At 39.0% G+C, this 19,397-nt stretch overlaps 1 protein-coding gene and 1 long non-coding RNA gene across 5 annotated transcripts in view; one reads left to right on the top strand and one right to left on the bottom strand.

Annotated features, from left to right (window-relative positions):
- The window catches only part of LOC125611521, a 51,677-nt gene extending 51,116 nt beyond the window's left edge, over window positions 1–561 (top strand). The window contains exon 2 of the long non-coding RNA XR_007341696.1: window positions 372–561. This is a non-coding gene — a long non-coding RNA (uncharacterized LOC125611521). The remainder of the gene's footprint in view (window positions 1–371) is intronic.
- Bmper (BMP binding endothelial regulator) overlaps window positions 1–19,397 on the bottom strand; it is a 245,404-nt gene that overhangs the window by 16,455 nt on the left and 209,552 nt on the right. The window lies entirely within an intron of this gene.

The following is a 19,397-nucleotide window of genomic DNA, read 5'->3' as shown; positions in this document are numbered from 1 at the left end:
ACCATCCAATGGAACACTGAGGACTAACTCCACGGGGCAGCAGGGTGGCCAGAAGGCTTCACAACAGGAGACACATGAGCTGGGTCTTAAGGCTCTGTGGAATTTTGCATGGTTAGAGAAAAAGGAAAAGGAAAATCCAGACAAAGGAATGAGACTGAGTAAAAACCCAGAGTTTCAAAATCACCAGATCTTAGATTTGACAGCCATGTGGTCAACATCTCAATATCAAAAAAACAAAAACAAAGCAAAAAAAGAAAAAAAAACCTGACAGCTAGCAATGCAGTCTCTTCCCGAACACCTGGGAGGACAGGGGCATTTTCTCTGTAGAGTAGCTTGATTCAAATCATCATCATCTTAATCTTCTCTCTCAGGTCTACTGGAGCCATGAAGCATCAACCAATCACTGTGCTGCTGCCCTTGATGACCCTGACCCTTGGTTATATCCCTGAGCACCCCTGCTCAACTTTGTGCTGTCTCCTTCCTTCCCTGTAACCTGCTCCATTCACACCTTGACAAAGATGAAAATCCAACAAATAAATTAATAAGAAAAAATTTACCAAATTATTTAGATACATTTTATAGTGGACCCTCCAATTTCCTGCACTCTTATATACATTTCACTTCCTTATATGCATTGCCTAGTCATGCATGGCCAAACAATGTTACCTAATTTAGACTCCAGATGCTGTAAAATATTGACTTTTTAAATCTGCATAACACTCCTCAGGTGATGAATGGCATTACCTGTACAGCAGAAACCTGGCAAGACATAGGAGTTTCAAAATTTGCCATTAGCATCTGACCTGCTTCTGAAGCTATGAATTATTTTTAGGTAACTAGGATACCCATGCCCAGAGTTACGTTTTCTTGCATCTCAGAATATTTTTTGCAGAATTCTATTCCTCCATGCCTGAGGCTACAACTTAAAGGGCTAAAACCAGACACTATCCAGATTGAGTATCTCTCGTCCAAAATGCCTGGGATCAGAAGTGTTTTGGAGTGTAATTTTTTAAATATTTTTCAGATTTTGGAATACTTACATATACATAATAAAATATTCTTGGGTATGTGACTCAAGTATAAACATGAAATTAATTTTTTTTCATATATGCCTTTTACACATGGCCTGAAGGTAATTTTATAAAATATCTTTAGTGCACCTATGTTTTAACTACAACCTGTCCTGTGAGGTCAGATGTAAAATTTTTCATTTGTGGCATCATGTTGGCACATAAAATGTTTAGAATTTTGGAGCACTTAAAATTTTATATTTTTTCAGATTAGGGATGTTCAACCTGTATGACCAGTGATGCCGTCAGAAATAACCTTATTGAGAAGATAAAGTGCCTTTGGTTGGATATGAAACACCGGCTCCACAGAGGAAAAACTGACTATGGTTGACAGACATTTGCCAAATTGTCACTCTTCTTGAGATAACTGCTAATTATTTCAGTTTGGGCTGGATCTTGGCAGAGCCAGGCAGATCTTGAAAGACCATTTCACAAGGCAGCCAGAGAAGGAAGCCTGGTCACTACTCCCCTCTAGTGGCCAAGAGGTAGAGCACCAAGTAACGGTAATTCTAAATCAGAAGACTCCTCACTTTTTTGGAGGCTGGATGATAAAAGAGAACATAAAAATGGCTGTTTGGCAGAAAAATCAATCACTTTTATCTTAAATTCATGTTTAATTCATCACTGTCACCCTCACTGTAAAGCAATGGTAAGGCTGATGAACTAACCCCCCTGTGCTCCTGGTGCCTGCCAAGGGTCACAGTCTCTGAGGCTTGACTTCTGCAAAGGGTAGAGTGAGGGGCAGCATGAGAACGAGAAGCTTAAACTCTCCATCTATTTTTGGGAAGTCTTATTTTACCTAGACATGCATTGAGCTTTGTATATTTTAGTTTGTGAAAAGAATCTCAAATATAAAGAGCAACAAAACTCTTCACCCAGCAGAAGAGAGGCATTCTATGTCATGAGCAAGAGGAAAGCCCAACTGCTTTTTCTGTTCCCACACATTCAGTCAGCAGAGAACACTTCTGGCCTTGATGTGGGGATTTCCCCCCAGCTCTCCAGTGGACACCAGCTAGATTTCCTCTAATCCACTTCAGTTCTGACATTATCTACCTAGAAGTAGACTCAAACCCCACAGGTTTAGGGCTCACTCCCAAGCACTGTCCCCCACTCCTGATGCCAATCACAAACCCTGAGTTGTTTTACCTGTACTCCTAACTGTGGCCATAAATCAGATTTCTAACACACCTTCCTTGGATTCAATTAATTCGCTAGAGTGGCTCACAGAACTTAGAGGAGCACTTCACTTAGGATCGCCAGTCCATTATAAGGGATATGAGGAAGGATTCAGATGAACAGCTAGGTGGAAGAGATACATAGAGCAAGACACTAAGGGAAGGGAGCCAAGCTCTATGCCCTCCCCAACAGTCCATCTTCCAGGAACCTCTACATGTTCAACCTGAAAGCTTTCAGAATTCTGTCCTTTCTGAGGTTTGTGGAGGGTCCATTAATTTAGACATGACAGATTACATCATTGGCAGCTGGTGATCAACTCAATTCTCAGTTTCCCTCCTCCTCCCCTGGGGTCTTTGCAGTGAAGGACTGGGCCAGGCAACAGATAAAAGGTATCCTAGGCACAATAGTTAAGGGAGCATGACTCCTGGGTCCCTCTCACTACAGGGCTGGCACTTGTGAACAAGCATCTCCTTAAACTTGGGGGCAGTAGCTGCCCATCTCTGGTCCTGGGTGACCATCTATTAGAAAAGGACCATCTATTAGAAGAGTGTGCCAGGTAAGAAAGAAATTACCACATCTGGGTTAAAGTCCAGCTGTGTAACCTTGAGAACATTATTTCACCCTCTTTAACCTCCTTTCCTTGGCTAATCTTTCCCGTATCTTTCTCAGAAAATGTAAATGAAGTTATATTGTGTCCCCCTACTACCACCAATCCCTAAAGAGAGAAATATATCCACAGTCAAAAATGGAAATGATGGCTAGGGACCAGATAAGGCAGGAACTTTCGAGAAAGAAAGAGACTCCCCACTTTTACCTCAGTTGAAGTTCAGGGTGGGAGGGGTGTGCAGTGGGACTTTGTCTTCTTTTTTTCTCTCATTCTATGCTGTCATACTACTCTCTCAATTCTCTGGGCCTCCAAGCACCAGCGGTTGTCTGTGAAATCCTGCCTTTGTGGCACAGTAGAGCCATCACAAGTCTGGCTCTGTTGGTGGAGGCTGCCTCCACGGAGGGTGGAATAGGAGTGTGCAGTCACAAGCGGCTGTGGGGACATCTGTGAGACTGAAGGCATCCAACATCTGAAGACACACCCCAGCCACACGCAGCCCTGCTACCAGCCTCTGCTTCAAAGGGCTGGTCCTTCCACGGGCCTTTTTCACATTAGGCACTGGCTGGCTGCCAAGTCCCACAAACGGGCAAAGGCACAAATCCTCCATGGCGTGCATTAATAAAAGGGCGGCAGCGGTGGCTGCCTGGCAGGAGGATGCGGTGGTGAACTTTTTCGGATGCCGGGGGCCTTTCATCAAGCATCCGCCGTGCTTTTTGACTCCAAAATAAACCAGGGTTCACATCCAGTTGCCGCACAAGGAAGTGCCTTTTCACAGCCTGTGTTCTGTGCAGCCTCGGCTGCACAGGGTAACTCAGTCTGCTGGACCCACGCCAGGAGCTCTGCATCCTGAGAGACCCCACCCCACCCCAACTGTGGAAGCTGGCATGCCGCCGCTCTCAAATGCCACCAGACGCTCCCCAAAGCCAAATCATAAACACCACAGCTCTGTGGCCTCCATGCCAGCTGTCCCACCCTGCTAGGATGGGAGCAACCTCTGATAATCACCAGAGAGGTCTGAGGCCTGTTTTGCATAAGCAACTTGGGAGAATAGTGCCTTTGAATCCCTAGAACACACACCCAAAGACATCAAGCAACTTTTTGTTAACATCACACTGTTAACAAGTAGCAAGATCAGCACTCAAAATTGGGTGGGGGGTCTCTCCTCTACAAAACATTTCTACCTGGAATGTTCTTCCATTCCATTCTCATGGTTAAACCCTACTTCTTCAACATGAAGCTCAAGAGCTTTCTCAGGGGAGGCTTCTAAGATCCCCAACTAGTTGGAGTGGTTTTAAAACCTTCTTCTGGAGTGCTTACACAGCTCTTACGGCAGCCTGCAACTGTGTCCTTATGTGATTGATGGCTCCGAAGTGCTCAGGGCCCCAGGGCTCTGGGCAAGCAGTTTGGTTCACCAGTTTTCCCAGCCCTGGTGATGCGCCTGGTCTAGAATCGATACTTAATTGATACTTAATGTTTTTTGAATGCATTAATTTTTAGAGCAGTTAAAGTGACTACTAAAGTAAAAGCAAGAATCTAATGGTTAAAAAGCCTGAGAAAAGTCAAGGAGAATTGAGCATCCCAGGGATTCAACCACTACTAAGAGACCTGGGAAGGGAGGTCTAAAAACTGGTTTATACAACCAGGTGGTCAGTGGTGGCCTTTGCAGGAATCATTTCATAGAGGTTGGGAGTCACAAAAATCATCAGTGTGTTAAGGGTGGGAAAAAAGCAAAACATTGAGTAAAAACCATTTGTCAGTAGGTTGGCCATGAAGAGCAGAGAAATGAGGGGATAATTCAAAGATTTTGTGAAAGAAAACTTGAATGTGTTTTGCACCAAGAGGAAAACATCCAACAGAAGATGTAGATTTTGAAGCTAACAAGATGATTAGGTAATTCGTAATGGCATACAGAAATCAGAAGAGGGTGGGGAGAAGGATGTAGGCAAAGATTGCCCTTCTAGTCACCTATAGTGGCCAAGGTCAAATTCCTGAGAAAAGGAAAACATCAAAGTTCCTATGCTTATATAAGACATAGCAGAGGAAAGGGTAAAAAAAATCAAGGTCAACTTCCAGATCAGCAGTTGGGGAAGGAAGAGCAAGGTCCCAATGAGAATAACTAGCAAAGAAGCAGACAGGAATGAATGAAATTTGCAAATGGTGTTTCCAGGTGAGGAAAGATGCCAGACAAGAAGCAAGACTAATGCCTCTAGAGTCTAAGAATCCTCTCCACACTCCCCCTCTCCTTCTCTTGCCCTTGGAAACTCAGGGCAGATGAAACGAAACAAAACTGAGCCAGAGTGTTAATCAGGAGAAATTTAGTGCTGGAGAAATTTTTCTTAGCACCTATGGAGAAAATGATAATACAACCGATTCTATAGCTCCTAATTTTGTAATCTAAAAGTAGTAATGGTATATTTTTTTTTCTCTAAAGCAGAGGACCTGAAATTTAGAAAATAGTTTTTGGGGAGAGCTATGGGTCACCTTCATAGATGTCTTATTTCTGAATATTTTAATGTCCCCACTATAGAGTGAAAGCCTTTGAAGCGATGATCATGGCAACACACCTTGGTTTATGATGCACAGTGGGCTTGATGACTCTAAAACAGTCACAGAATTATAGAATCATAGTCTGAAAAGACCTTAGAGAACATCTATTCCTTGCAGGAATTCCTTTTATAACACTCCTGACAGATGGTCATACATCTGCATCGCGTCTGTGATAGGAGCTCAGTAGCTTTTTAGGAATCTCATTCCTGTGATAGACAATTCCAGCGTCTATCTCTCAGGAAGTTGTCTTATATATTAAATGAAAATGAGTTCTGTAACTTCCACCCATTTGTTCAGATTCTGCCTTCTGTTATATTGTGGAATCATCTTATCCTATTTCAGCTCCCATATGACATCCTCTTCATATATATTACATAAAATGAAAAGTGTTCTACTTAGAAGTTAAACTTTTGGGGCACTTCCAGAAATGTTCCCATTATGTCATTTTTTACTTCCTGTGCTTTAATTTCCTTTACATCAAGCAGTTAAAGGATGTTCCACCTAAGCATAAACCTTCGTTTCCTTTTATTTATTCTTTCAACAAATCTTACTGAACAAAGCGTTGTGCTTGCCTCCAAGGAAGAGGCAACATTGAATAAGACAGGGTTCCTACTCCAAGTTCCACAACATGCTAACATAAATTATGACAGAAGGAGGAAAATGGCGAGTGTTATAAAAGGCAGTATTACCAAGGGAATTCAAGGAAATCTAGAGATTTTCTGGCAAGGGGTCAGGGAGGGAGGAAAAAGTTAGAAAAGATTTCAAGGACAAAGGTTCAGTTCAAGTTTCATCTCAAAACAAAGAATAAGTTTTGCCCAGGCAAGAAGAAAGGAAAAACTCATACATTAGGTAAACATTTGAGGTGCCACATGTTGCTTCTGGGGATCTGCGATTATCAGGAAGGGAAAGATAAGTCCTGGAAAATCAACTGGAAAGGCCGGCTGTGTTCATATCATGGACTCCCTTGTAGGCCAAGCTAGGAAGCTCAGACATTCTGTGGGAGATCAGGGGGAGCCATTGAGGATGTGAGCAAAACATACCTCAGGAAAGCCAGCTGATAGTAGTGTGTTACATGGGTCGAAAAAGATGGAGCTGGGGGAGTAGATCAAAATTAAGCAGTTAATGACCAGATGACAAGATAGAAAAGATGCAACAGGAACCTAGCTTTGGGAACACCAGCAGAAATCAAGAAGAGACATAAAACACACAGGATGAGAGAAAGCATCTGTAGAGTTTGCAAAAGGATCTCACATTGGGGTAAAAAGAAAGGATCAAATATGCATCTGGAGATTTGAACATTTAAAGTTTAAAGTCAACTAATAAATGGGAGGAATGCAGGAGGAGGAGCTGATAGGTGGAGAGGAGCAGGAGCACAGAGGGCGAGTTGAATTTAAACATGAGATACAGCTAGTGGGACAGCCAGACAGGGTGAGGTGGTCAATCCTAGGCAACCAGTTCTTGGGGTTGAGGTGAGGAAAGAGTACCCCTGACTTGTATCACATGCCTATTTCTGTTGCACAAATAGAGTGGCTAATTTTTGTTCTGTTTATTTTATTTATTTATTGGTACTGGAGATTGAACCCAAGGGCACTTAACCTCCTCAACCCGCTTTTTTAAAAAAATATATATTTTATTTAGAAACAGGGTCTGGCTAAGTTGCTTAGAGCCTTGCTAAGTTGCTGAGACTGGCTTTGAATTCAAAATCCTCCTGCCTCAGCCTCCCGAGCTGCTGGGATTACAGTCATGCACCATCACTCCTGGCCAGTGTGGCTGTTTTTGAACACAAATGTGACATCACTGACAACTGAACACAGAGTCATAAAGAGATTCTAACAATTGGCTTTACAGAGCCAGTCAAGCCAATTCCAGCACAACACTACACCCAGGTAAAAAATGTTTAACAGATATTTTGCAGAGGCGGGATGTGGTTGAACCAAGAGTGTTCTTTCCTTATCGTCCTATAAACAAAATGTGGTTCTTTGCAAGACAAAGTTAACACCACAACTACAGACATCCCTACATGTGATGAGTATCCCTAATGATGTGCTCCGAACTTCAGCCAAAAGCCACAAAGAAGTTCTCTCATTGTCTCTTATAAACATTCATAAAAACCATAAAAACAAATGCTGACAGCAACCAATGAGTTTATGCTGGTTTTATTTTTCTTAATGTCCTGGAATGATTCCTCCTTTAAGATTTATTATTGTTTTGCCTACCATAAAATGGTAACTAAGTGTTTTGCTAAATCAATTTAAAGCTTGCTTTGTTTCACTGCTACCTTTGCAAGTACCTCTGGGCTGTCTACTGTTTTATAATGGCTCATAATGATGCGGCTCAGTCAATTATAGGATGCAATTTGGTCTTTTAAAAAAACCTTGAAGCTGCTTTCTATCATTCCAGGTATATAAAATTCCAGCAACATCACTAGATAATGCTGGGGCAGTTAATGATGCTGTGAGGATTGATAAGGGGTATTACGTGGGACAAGATTTAGAAAGTAAGAATAATGAATGGACCATACAATGTTAATGGTTGAAAGTCATGCACTGGGGAAGAAGATAGAAGGAAACAGAGAGAAAAAAAATCATCAACAGTGAAAAGTTATAATTTCTCACCTGTGTATTTCCAACTATAGCATGGACATCATCATATGCCTTCCCGAGGACATAACAGTCCGTTAAATATTTTGGGGCATCTATTTATTAGACAACAACAACAAAAAAAAAAACCTCTTCAATCCCTACATAGCAGCCAAATGTACTTTTAAATGTATTATACATCATAACACTCCTCTAATCAAAGGTTTCCTGAAATATCTTATCACATTTGAAACACAATCTAACTAAACTCTAATCATGTTCCTCAAGCCCCCAGATGATCTAAGCTCTTCCTACTTTATAATTTCATCTCTATTTAGCAGACTCAGTCCACTACCTTTAAGCCAGGTTGGTCTTTCTGCTCTTCCTTAAACATGCCAAGCTCACTGCTACCTCTGCCTGGAACAATCTTCCAGAATACTGGGGAAGGAGTGGCTCTCCTCTCAAACCAATACCTCTTCCTCACGTGTTCCATCCTTGAATGCAAGTTTGTTTCTCAAGTAATCCTTTGTCCCTACTCCATCATTCTCTCCCAAATCAGAAATTTACCTATTTAGTTGACTGATAGTTTAATTTTGGTCCCACTTTCCAACTTGAATGTGACCATTATGAAAAGCATTGTCTAATTTCTTGCTGAATTTCCAGCACAAGCACATACAAGGTGTTCAGTCGACAAGTGTGGAATGGGGAATTCTCCCACTCCCACTTACTGGACACTTTTTAATGATAAAAGGAAATCTGTGGAAAAAAATTATCCCTGTTTTTCCTACCATCCTGTCCTTCATTATATCTAAATAAATCATCCTGACACCATGATGGCATATTAAGCAATGCAATAGAGGGAATAATTCAAATACATGGTTTGGGGTTCTGCACAGGCAGGCAGGCCATTTTAAAGAAACACAACTAAGAGAGAATGTGCTATTTCTCCCTATTATGCTGGGACCAATTATAGTACCCCAGGAAGATCAGCAGTAGGGCACAGGAAATCTAGGGATGAGTTCCCTCCAGTCTTTCATTCCTCCAACTAGCATTGACTGAGAACCTACTACAAGGATGCGCCGTGCTGGGAACTCCCAGTGGTATAAAGATGAGAATTCAAAATCTCCACCTTCAAAGACTTAAAATAGAGAAACAGATGGAAAAAAATTTTCAATATGATTTTAATATGTTTTTCAAGATAAACAATATTATAATAGAGACATGAAAACAATACTGAGACAGCGGAGGGGGGATGATCAACCAAGTTGGGGATGTGGACAGTGTATCCAAGAAAACTTCAATGAAGAGAGGACTAATAATCATCTTGCATCAGTTTGAAAGGCAAACAGGGAAAGGAAGGAATACAAGGGAGAATAGCATGCAGAAAGCCAGTAAACCCTGCAACAACAGCACCCATTTAGGGAATTATAATTCATTTATGTGGCAGGAGTGGCTGCATGTATATGGGTAGAGCCCATGGTCTTACCAACATATAACAAAAAGAGCAAAGACATGAGAACTACACATAAATATAAGGGCAAAAAATGCTATATAAATGATATATAAAACATAATCAAGGGGCTGGGATATAGCTCAGCTGGTAAAGTGCTTGCCTCGCATGCACAAAGCCCTGGGCTCAATCCCTAGCACCTCAAAAAATAAAATAAAACATAATGTAATAGTATATTATAAGAATAATGTATTAAACTAAGTAGTATTCATTTAAGGAGTGCAAGGTATATTTAAAGATATAATTTTTCACATTAATAGATGAAACTATTATATATTTATGTTGACAGGTGCAATACATTACATACTACATTCAACATTAATTTTTATTTAACATTTCCTAAACATGGTGAAACCAAAACAAAGAATGTTTATTTAACATTATAAAGAGTCTATCTCCATTCAGGGGCCAGAATTATTCTTAATGATGAAACAGTAGAGGCATGTCAGCAAATTCAAAACCAAAGGAAACTTTTTCTTGCTGCAATCAGTATTCTTAAAGTTACAACAAAACAAATAACAGGCTTAGATTTTAGGAAGCAAAGGACAGAATTTTACTTCTTACAAATGATATGTATATAATTGAGAAACCTCAAAACTAAAAGCGGTTGTAAAAACCGTTTTCCCAAATACCAACAATAATTTCCTAGGAGATACCCTGTACAAAAAGACCCCCAACACCAGCCAGTCAGTGTAATAAGGAATAGACTATAAATACAGAACTTGTAAAACAGTAAGCCAAAAGATGTATTCATGTGAATGGAAAGGTAGTTCCTGGGATAATACAATAGTCTTTTTATTTTTGTATTTTTTTAAAAAAGGTTTATGTTGTGTAAGTATCAACAATGTGACAAGAATCAGAATAACAATGGAAGAAAATAATTTTAAAATATCACTTTGTACAGTACAGGTTGGGAAGAGGAGATGGAGCCCACACTAGTCCATCATGAAAAGGGATTTAACTGTTGGGGGCAAGCAGATGGAAGCAAAATAGATGATAGTCTACACCAAGGCAATGATGATTGCTAATCAACCAAGGAAATGGACTTTAGATGTGTGGGAGCTTATGTCCACAAGATTCAGAAAGTGTTGAACATTACAGTTAAAAATTTGATAAATATTTACTGAGTACTTTCTATGTGCCAGCACCAAATTAGACCGGGGGTACTATGGATAATTAAAAGAGAAGGTTCATTAATTCAGTATCTTCCTAGGAAAAAGTAATGATTAAAAGATTTAGTTTCAACCCATGAGAAATGGATTTAAGAACAAATAAACCAAAAATTCTAACATGGATCCTAAATAGTAGGAAATTATGAAAAATATGCTTTCAAGTGAAAGACTAGGCCAAAGGAGACTCTGGATGTATTTAATTTTTGGATAAGAACAACATAGAATGGCAGGGAAAGGGAGCGATAGCAAACCTATCCACAGATGTGGTTCAGAGCTGGACCCATGATCCAGGGGACGACAGAGTGACTTTGAGATGTGAAAGAGGTCCCAGACCTCTCCTCCACTGTCTCTCAGCCCTAATTATACCTTAGAATCACCCCAGAACTTTAGAGAACACTGATGCACATGCCACAACCTGCAGAGATTCTGATTTACATGGTCTAGGAATGGCTAGAGCATCCAAAAATAACTCCCAGGTGACCGGAAAGTGCAGTACTGTCCTAGAACTCATCCCAGGCACTGATCCTTACCATAAGAAGCTCCTGGTTCATGGTCCAGATATTTCCTCCATTCAAGAAGAGCTAATAAGACCCTAATCTTAGTGTCCACAGACTAAACACCAAGCCTCATATTCTCCACAAGAATCATCGTAGTCAGCAAACTTACTTCTTCAGAACCAAAAACTAAAAGATTTTTAGGATCTTCTTAAGTCTAAACCTTCTTTTCTAACCTTAAAAGTGCTGAAAGCACATTACAATCAAATAATTTTCTTCCTACCTCTCTCATATAAATAAAATTGTGGGGTCAAAATATAAGCTTACATTTAAGTAATATTACTTGATTTTAGAAACGTGGGTTGGTATCAAGCTCTCATAATTTTTTAGTTCTATGCAATATTCTATTAAAATAATATATGATATTAAATACCATCATATGAAAGCTGATCTGAGAATTTCTATAATCTCTAAGAGTAATATTTTCTCACCAGCCATTGCTCAAGAATCAGGTAAATGCAAGGTAAAAAGTTATTTCGGACCTTTCAAGAAAATCATTCCTGTATAAATATTTTAAACTCAGGAGGAAAATAAATTATTTGGTCATTGTTAAAGACATTTAGAAAAAAAATAACTATAATATTTCCTCTCAAAGTCTTTTACTCATAATTGTCCTTCAACTCAAGATCACAGTAAAACCAAAATTCTCCAGAGAAATCACAAAGGAGCAAAGGGCAGACAACAGAGCTCCAACAGGTGTCATGTTAGCAATGATTTCTCTCCAATAAAAGCAATCTCCATTTCTCTGGCTTTGCTCTGGTGCAGGCAAACCCACTAACAGCTCAAAGTTCAGCTGGCAACTGACCTCGGGACACCTAGTCTACTCAAAACTGGCAGTCAAGGCCTCACCTGGGCTTCCCCCAAACCAACTGTCTCACATCCTGTGTTTCACCTACCTCAAAGGATTTGACTGTGCACAGAAGTTTGGAGAGCAACATTCTAAAACTGATTTACTGAAAATGCAGTACATATAAAAGCAGCAAAACCGTTACCCACAGCTAGAAGGAAATGCCAATCATTGACTCTGTTCCAGATCTACTTAAGTAGAATCTCTAGGCAGTAAGGTTTGGGGCCCCAAGATTTGCATTTTGTCATATTCTGAAGGGAATTTTTGTAAATAGTGAGGTTTAAGAGGCAATAATCTAAAACAGGTTTCTCTGCCCCACCCTATCCCATCTCCAAAGCACTGGCCTCAAAGACTAAAAAACACCCAAAACCAAGGCATAAACAAATCCACCAGAGTTTCAAGGGAACTTCTATTTCATCATTATTTCACTTTATTTTAAAATTATTTCTGCATTTTATAATGGACAATGTACTGATACTAAAGTATATAATTACATGCATGTGTATAATATAAATGAATAATAAATATATATGTCCAAACAACTTCTACATAGATGAGCAAGCATTATTTAATTACATTTAGAGACTACTTATTAACTCCAGTGACTCACTCTGAAACCCAATAGTATGTTGAAATCGGCTTTGGGAGATGTCATAATCAATATGTTTCTAACAGTAGTTAAAGTTCTAAAAAATCATAATTTCTTATTCGCAAATTAAAATTAAAATCATATTCAAAATTACCACCATCATAGTATGACTCATAGTCACTTACATTCTGCCATGTTCATCCATTGACCATTTATCCATCCATCCATCTACCCATCTACCCACCTTCCATCATTCCCTGAAAATTATGTGATAATTATGAAATTATATTTCAGGATCTGGTAATAAAACAGTGACCTAAGTAGACATGGTCCTGCCCTATGACACTCCCAAACTGTCAACAATCAATCAATTCATCACCAAGATGAGGTGAAGGTTGTGACTGGGAGAATAGATGGAGTTGGAAGGACTAGCAGTGGGAGAAATTTGTTCTAGAAGTTGGGGTAGACTCTGAAAAAGTGGAAAATTTGGCCCTAGACCATAGAGTGACTAAATGGAAGAGAAACCTGTAGCTTTAAGACAAGGAATAGCACATCTCCATCGCTCACCTATACCATAGCCAGCACCATCTTGATCACCTGAGGATGAATGTCGGGTCTTCACTGCTTGGAATTTTCACAATAAAATGACATGTTGAAATCTTCCTAAATTGTTTGCAGACTGAATGTTATAATTTGGATCTGGAGTGTCCCCCCCACCCCCACTTGCCTTGCATTTGTTGAAGGCTTAGTCATTTACACCACAATGTTCAGAGGTGGGGTTTTCAGGAAATTATTGAATCATGAGACTCAAACTTCATCAGTGGATTAATCCATTCAATGATTCATAATTGAATGGACTACAGGAAGTAGTGGAAACTGTGGGAGGTCGGGCCTACTTGGAGGAAGTAGGTCACTATGACATGCACTGTACTGGAAGGGTTTAACTTATCTCTGATTCCTTACCCTCCACCCTCTTTCTTACTTTCTCAATGGCTCTGACTCTAGCTCTCACTCTCTGTTTCCCAACCACCATAAAATGATCACCTTTCCTCTGCCATGCACTTCTGTCATGATATTCTGCCTTGCCTTACTACCAAAGCAATGTAGCCAGCCAACCATAGATAGAAATCTCTGAAATGGTGAGCCAAAAATCAATCTTTCCTGCTTTACATTGTTTTTCTCAGGTATTTGGTCAAAGTGATGAACATCTGACTAACTCTGAAAAATTGATCCTGAGAAGTGGGGTCATTGCTATGACTATACCTGACCCTGTAGTTCAGAAGCCTTTGGAGCTTCTGAGGGATTTGAAAAAGTGTGGAGAGGCACAATTGTGAAGCCTTAGAAATGTTGTAAGCAGAGCTTCATGGGCAATTCTGGTGGGAGCTCAGAAGATCAGAATGTTAGAAGAATGTGGCCAGGGAAAATCCAGGCTCATGAAAATTCAGAAGGAAGGGAGAACTCTGTTGGGAATTTGGCTAGAGGCCATTCATGTGGCATTCTGGCAAGAACTTGTCTAGGTGTATTTGAGACTTCATATAAAGCTAAATTGATATAAATCTTGTAGAAGAAATTTCAAGACAGCACAATATTCAGACTGTGGCATGGGTATTCCTCATAACTTTTAGCCATATTTATGGTGAGAATAAGGAGGAAATAGAAGAGTGGAAAGGTTTGGGAAACTTGCAATTTGGCCAGAAAAGAAGCCCTTGTAAACTCAGAACTGTGGAAGATATGGTTGCTCAGGAGATTAGCCCCATTAAAAAGAAGTCACACTCTTTACACTGGGACAATTGAAAAAGTGCCTGAAGGGCATCTTAGGAATTAGTCACCCAGAGCTCAGCCCTAACCAAGTCCAAGAGTGAAAATTATAAACTCATTTGAAAGACTCACTTTGAGAAGAGAGAGATTCTGGGCACCCTGCTCTCAGAAGGCCACCAAGAAATCTTTTCCCCCAAGATTCATATCACTACTCTCAGCTGCCAAGACACTCAGAATCTACTGACGCCATGATCTAACAGGGGCCTAGATACTGCTCCCCACCCCAGGCAGCAGACCTGGGCATTGTCCACATGGTGCTAGCTTTGCAGGCATGAAGAATGTAAGAGTTATGGGATCATGGAAGTTTCCACCTAGATTTCAAAGTAAGGGCTGGAAGGCCAGGCAGCATGTGGCAGGGTCAGAATCCCTGCAGGCAGCCCCTAGTAAGGCCATGTGTGAAGCTGTGAAAGTGCAATGGAGACCCGGGAAGGTAGAGATGTCAGAAATATGGAACACTTTCTGAGGAAAGCCACAGACAGGTAGTAGAAGCCCTAGAAAGAGGCCATGTTGGCTGCAACTGGGAAGGCCACAGGGGAGGGGCTGCCCAAGGCTTTTGGAGCTCACATTCTGCCACCCCATGCCCCAGAGACTGGACATGGAGATACAGGATTTAATCATAGGTCTTGCTTTGGTCACATCCCTCTTTTCTATGACCCTATTTCTTCCTTTTAGAATATGAGTAGGATTTCTCTGTGCCATTGTACGTTGGAAATATGTAACTTGCTTTTTTATCTTTATAGGGGATCAGAGCTAAAAGTGGCCTTGAGTCTTAGAGGGTATTTGGGACCTGGACTTTTGAGCACTGCTACAACCGTAAAAACTATGGGACCTCTTGGAGATGGATTGAATGCATTTTGTATTTTGAGATGAACCTTTGGGGTCCAGGGTGGAATATTATTGTTTGGATCTGGAACTCCCCCAAAGGCTCACATGTTGAAGACTTGGTTCTCAATGCAGCAATGCTCACAATAGAGCTTTCAGGAAATGATTTGATCATGAGAATTCTAATCTCACCAGTGGATTAATCCATTGATAGATTCATAATTAAACGAACTATTGATAGAAAGGTGATAGAAACTTTAGGAGGTGGGGTTTACTGGAGGAACTAGGTTTCCCTTGAAGGAACTAGGTTTCTATGTCCTGAAAGGATATATCTTTTCCCCAACTGCTTTATCCTCCACCCCTCTGCTTCCCACCCACAATTATGTGGGCAGCTTTCCTCCACCATGCCTTTCCACCATCATGCTCTGCCTAGCCTCAAACCCAAAACAATGAAGCCAACTGACTGTGGACTGAAGCCTCTTAAACCATGAGTCAAAATAAACCTTACCTCCTTTAAGTTGTTTTTATCAGGTATTTTGTCACAGTAACAAAAAAGCTGACTAATAAACAGCATGGTTTATACTTTCAATCTCTCTTTTTTTCAGTTTTTTTTTTTTTTAATCAAAAGTTTGGGTTCTAATCTACTTTCCCAAGCATGTCTCCACTAAAGATGTCTACAGAGGATTAAAAAAACAAATATTCCATGATGATAGGAATCTTCTGATACGTGTATCTCTAAAATATCCATATTATCAATGCTGTAATAAAATTATTAATTTTTTTATATTTTCATAATATATTGTATTATTAATTTTCCCATATTTTCATAGAAGATTTAGATGATTTCATAAAAGAGGCAGCTATATTCCTCAAAGAGTTTACTATGTCACTCACTCAGTCACTCACTCCTGAATGTGTGCTCATTGTCTTTATGTGCTCATCTACTACCAGAGGACAGTGAGAAGGCAGACCAGCCCCAGTCCTCCGGGAGCTAAGGACTGGCCAGAGCTGTGTAGTTAAGCACATAACACATTAAGGGGTATGTGAAGAGCTACAAGGAATGGGGTAAAATGAACTGCCTATGAGTCCCAGCCCTGAACTAAGAGCCCTAGGAAGGAGAACCAAACATGCTGTGGGAAGTCAAGAATGAAGTCTCTGAAGCTGGCCCTTGGAGGAGAAAATATCTCCCATTCTTTCAAAATGCAGTTGTCTCGGTGACAGATGGTTTGCCTAGCATGTGTGAGCATGTGTGAGGTGCTGGGTTCAATCCTCAGCACCACATAAAAATAAATAAAATAAAGTCATTTTGTCCATCTACAACAGCAAAAAAAATAAATAAAAATAAAAATAAATGCAATTATCAGTGTTCTGTTATCTTTTTCCAGCTCTGTATTTTCCTTTCTATGGGAAGCCATTTAACTTACCATAGTATTTTGTAGGCAACCAAAAGCAGTAAAAGTTTTTTTTTTTGAAGACGGTAAAAGTCCTTGCCCTGCCTTTCTTTGGGCCTGCACAATGCTTCAGATTTAAGGCACTATGCTGAGCACATGGTAGGTATTCAACAAATGCGTGTATTACTTGATTGAAAACTAAAAGGAGGATGAAACGTTTTTTCCCAAGACCTATGTAAAACGCACTGAACGGCAATCAGTCTTTAATGCAGAGTGCATTGAGTCAGTGATAAGGCTGGATTTGTATTGCAGACTTACACAAAAGGTCCACCTCTGAAAGCTGACTCTATAATTCTTTTTTGTTTAATATTCATAACCAAACTCTTAGGAATCAAGGAGAAGGGGAGTAAGAATGCAAACAAAGAATAAACCTCGAGAGTGTAAGACTAAAAATCAAGTCACTTTTCAAGTATAAATAAACCTAGAAGAAAATGAAAGGAATTCAGTTTGAAATTATAAACATGAAGAACTTTTAAACAACAAAAAATAAGAAAACCAAAATATTGAAACTAAAATATGAACTTCTAGCTGGCACATAATTCAAACTTTGGTTCATGATGAAATATTTCAAACAGAAAAGAACAAAGATTAATATAACACACACTTATATACCCACCACTCAAATTAACAACTGTTAACATCTGGCTACATTTATTTTATGTTTTTAAAATAAATTCAATATAAGAGGTATAGTAGAAATCTCTTTGGTATCTTCCATTTCTATTTCCATTCTCCTTCCTTCCTCCCTCCACAAAGGCAAGTGACCATCGTTTCTTTGTAATAATTTTATTTTACTAACATAAAAATTGATATTAAATAATTATTATATATCAGATAATTTATATCATAAAGTATATAAATATAACTTAACTAAAAAGAGACTACATGGAAGTATTATATTATCTACAAATAAGTAATTCTTAACATAAAATTAAATATTAAGTTATATAGGTTTATTACATACAACAACTGAAGGTATGGATTATATGTGATATTCTTTTATACTTTTGAGTTTAACTAAATGATTCCTCTGTATATATCCTTGAACTTGATTTTTCTATGAAATATTGCATTGTCAAAATTTATGTTTGGTAATGCAGTTTAGCTGGTTATTCACTTTAACCAATGAATTTATATTTTTAAGATTATCATCTAATTATGAACAATCATAATTAGAGCTACTGTTCAAAATATTCCAGATATACATTTTTGCTTGTATTTTCTTGCTATCATTTTGAAAATTTTAAAAGTCTAATGGTACTATATGTTACATCAACTGTTGGGATGTGTAGGGACTTTTTGGAGTCAAATCATAGTGAATGTTGATTTGCTTTAATAAATATGTCCTTTTTCTCTTGAAAATGCTTTCGCATATGTCTTTTAACTCACATGATTCCAGTTATTCAAATTTTTAACATTCTTACCAATTTTTCAGCTTGAGCTGTTCATTGCTGACAGTACAGTAAAATATTTACTTATAATGAGAAATTGTTAAATTCTCCATATCACATTGTGTATCGTTTGATACACAATGTGAAATCAATAGTATTCGGAATGGACATGTGCATGACTGACTGATTTTTTTTTAGCAATACTATTCTAATATCACTTTTTACCTGTAATTTCATTTTGTTTATATATTATTGCTATAACAGTTTTCACTGCCTATTAGGACACATTCTTTCCATATCTTTACTTTCAGTTTTTCTGTGTCATTCTGTTAGGCATTCCTCTTTCAAACCACATTAACCATCTATAACTACTTTTTCAGAAATTCAGTTTGAGGTTATCCGGTTTCTAATAGGCAGCTTTTAACATATTAATAATTTTTCTGAGCAATGACCTATTAGATTTTCCTCTTCTATCTTTTTGTTTTTCTGTGTATAATGGGTTTTCTTCTTTTTTGTTCTTCTTCCTGCCTTCTATTTCTTTTTGGAAAATAAAATGTGTCTATTATTTGACCTAGTAATCTTGTTAACAGTTGTTTGCCCTACAGAAATAAGAGATCAAGAAGCATATATGTACATGTAGATGTTCCATGAAGGAGTGTCTATAATGTTGAACTAGAAACATGTCAACAACAGAGAAAATGATTAAATATTTTATAATTACTAGAAATATTCTGCAGCTTCTGTAACATAATGAGAAAATGCTTAACAGTGTTCTTTAGGACAAAAAGCAGAAAACAAAATTCCACATACACTGCATATACCATGATTTCATCCACGAAAAAGTACGTTGGTATTTGGCTAGAAGATGTTCTGCCCATCTGGTTCCGTTGCTCATCATTGCCCTCCTCTGCCATGGGTGCTCTATTTACCCTGGCACATGCAATTTGAGCATTTGACTCAGCCTGGGTCACACATCCCTCACTGCCTTTCACTCTCAGAATTCCTAACCACTGATGCATGTACTCATCAAAAAAGTCTTCCTGAATTCACTGCATTATTCTCAGCATTCTCCAAGGAAACAGAACCAGCGTCATGCATGCATATGTGCTATTGCATGCACATGTGTGTGTGTGTCTGTGTGTGAAAGAGAGAGGGGTAAGGAGGCCAGGAGATTGGTTTCAAAGAATTTTCTCATAGGAATATGGAAACTGGCAATTCCAAAATCTGTAAGGTAGACCAGTGGTCTGGAGATCCAAGGAAGAGG

The sequence above is a fragment of the Marmota marmota genome, unplaced genomic scaffold (genome assembly GCF_001458135.2).
Source record: "Marmota marmota marmota unplaced genomic scaffold, marMar, whole genome shotgun sequence".
In the NCBI taxonomy this organism is placed as follows: Eukaryota; Metazoa; Chordata; class Mammalia; order Rodentia; family Sciuridae; genus Marmota; species Marmota marmota.
The sequence above is the reverse complement of the archived record's forward strand: the minus strand, read 5'-3'. Positions and strand labels throughout refer to the sequence as shown.